Source organism: Osmia lignaria, unplaced genomic scaffold, assembly GCF_051020975.1.
Source record: "Osmia lignaria lignaria isolate PbOS001 unplaced genomic scaffold, iyOsmLign1 scaffold0013, whole genome shotgun sequence".
Lineage (NCBI taxonomy): Eukaryota > Metazoa > Arthropoda > Insecta > Hymenoptera > Megachilidae > Osmia > Osmia lignaria.
In genome coordinates, this window is record NW_027478167.1 from 13,417,501 (window position 1) to 13,420,000 (window position 2,500).

The window sequence follows — 2,500 nt, forward strand, 5'->3', positions numbered from 1 at the left end:
CGTTCGATGAAACGAGCACAAGAGGGAAAAAAAAGTTGAGACACGACGTTCCCATAATTTTCGTGTTATTTCCTTTTTGCTTCAAACATTTTGCGGACTGCAGCTTCGTCGTATTGCTTTTATCAATTTTTAACAATTTCAAAGCGAAGACAACTCGCAAGACGATCCATTTCGTCTCGGTTCAATTTTAACGTCCGTCCGTATTATTTTTTGTTCCACAAGAGATTTCGAATAGGTTTCTTTATTTATCATCCCTTCTTTTCGAGCGCCACGGAAGCAAGAGGAAAAGCAAGAGCGAGAGAACATTTCGCGTATACTTCATTTAACAATTTTAACCAACACGCGATGTACTCCACACACCTCTTAGATTTAACAACTGCTTTTCTCTTCTTCTCCCCTTAGCGCAAGGGTAAACCCCATTTGTCTCTTCTTTGGAACGCAACAAAACTTTCGAGGACTGGACGACCGAGCGATGGTCGCGCGGTCTTCGCTTATCTTTAACAAACGAAGTAGTCCGTATGTATTCTAAATGTTGAAGCCTCCTAGAGCTTTAAGCCATGCGAGACATTGAAATGCTGTTTTAACGGGAGCATGCATAATTGCTGCAAACATACTTTTATCACAAGTTCTAGCCACGCCACGGAGGCTTCGAAGTTCCTTCACCATTCGCTTTCCTCTCTTTTGTTACACAGTTTCAGACTACGATCAGAGGTACCGAAACGCTGTATTGATTGTAAACAACCATTTTTATCTTGGAGCGGAGCGTTCCTTTACTCGTTAGATTTGTCTTGTCGCGTGTGTATTCGCTTTTTCGACGCTTTTTAACCATTTAACTTGTTTAGCGAAGCTAAACGCACAGACAGACAAAAAAAAAGGAACAGCATCGCGCGTCAAACAGCGACGACCCATCTGAAGCGATCTTTCATTTATACACCGTTTGTAAACAGAGAGATGTATAAAGCGCGGGGAATCATTCGAAACCCTGGGGCTATTCGAGCTTGCATTTCAGCAAATTATCATCTCAAACATTTCACTCGTTTGCTTTTTCTAAATTTATAGGAGAGCTTCTTTCGTTTATTTTTGACACACCTTTCGTAAATATCGTTTCTGGCAACGTCGGGAGCGTGGATTTCTACAAGTGAACAATCGCGCCGATCCGATAACTTCCAGCAGGATGGAGAATCTTTATAGATTATCTTCCGAGAACTCGGTGCTTTCACGGGCGGTCGTTTATAAATTTTAACGAACGACTCGCGCGCCGTGACGCACTTGCGCTAGTTCGAAGAGATATTTCGAAATTTGTTTCTCTCCTTTAACGGCCTGCATTTAGTGTATCGGTTGCGATTTTCGTCACATCGTTTCCACGACAAACGCCGACGAACTGCCCAACTATCGCTCGTACGTTGCGACTCTTTCTTTGTTTATCGTTCATTCATTCTTTCAATTTCGTTCGATAATCCCGCTCCGAAACGTTCTACTTTCGTTGAACGACGGCGAGATGTTTAGAAAGAAATGAATTACTCTTTTTTCGAGAAGCAAACGCAAGCAGTCTTTTGTTAAGAAAACGACCCTCAGCCAGGCGTGGTCCAGGAATTGTATCCGTGGACCGCAATGTGCGTTCGAAATGTCGATGTTCATGTGTCCTGCAGTTCACACGTTGACGCGCAATTAGCTGCGTTCTTCATCGACCCACGAGCCAAGTGATCCACCGTTCAGGGTAATCGTAAAATTTTGTATTTCAAACTCTTTAGATCTTTAGAGTGTTATTTTCATTATTAACACGCATCACATTCGATACCCACATCACTCTCCCACCCGGCGCGTGCGGGAGAGCGAATTCGGGCGTCGCCAACGTATTTGTTTGTTTGTTCGATCGTTGACGACACGATCGCGTCCAAGGACGGAAACCGTCGGAGAAACGCCCAGTGGCACGCTCCTCTCGACGGTCGGGCGTAAAGTACATTTAAAAACCTTGAAAAGTACGAACGCACACAAGGAATGCGAGCGCGCGTCCTGTCGCTGAATCGTGGGTTGCGAGATTCGAACAGACACACGGCCGGCGACGATCGGTCTAACTAATGGACACATAGTTTTTCAAAGACTCGCTATCGTCGCTTCTCAGCCGGTCCGTAAACAACACACATCGATCAGGCGGACGCACGAATCTTACCACGGTGCGTGTTTCGTAGATTCCAGGTTACCCGCAAGTACCTCTCTCTCCCTCTCGAAAGAGGAATCTCGATCCGTCCTTTTTGGACAATGGAGAAATCTTTTTATCGCAACACGGATGGCAAAGAAACAACCAAAGCGTAGGAGCGTGGGGACGAGAGCGACGAAAAGAACGTCGCGAAAACAAAGTTTCGACGGTTGCTCGTTCTAATACATCGTAGTTTCAACTCTCTCAGTTTTAACCACTCCTAGACGCTTCGTAAACTTTTAACAATTCTTCGCCTCCGCGAGTTTCATTTCGAATAGAGCGAACGCAACACGGACCAAAAAA

The 2,500-nt window shown here is 44.9% G+C and overlaps 1 non-coding gene across 1 annotated transcript; it reads right to left on the reverse strand.

The window, feature by feature from the left end:
* Positions 1 to 1,565: 1,565 nt before the first annotated feature.
* On the reverse strand, positions 1,566 to 1,720 carry LOC143306613 (5.8S ribosomal RNA). Its single transcript, XR_013063981.1, has one exon. It is a non-coding gene; the product is annotated as a 5.8S ribosomal RNA (ribosomal RNA).
* Positions 1,721 to 2,500: the final 780 nt, after the last annotated feature.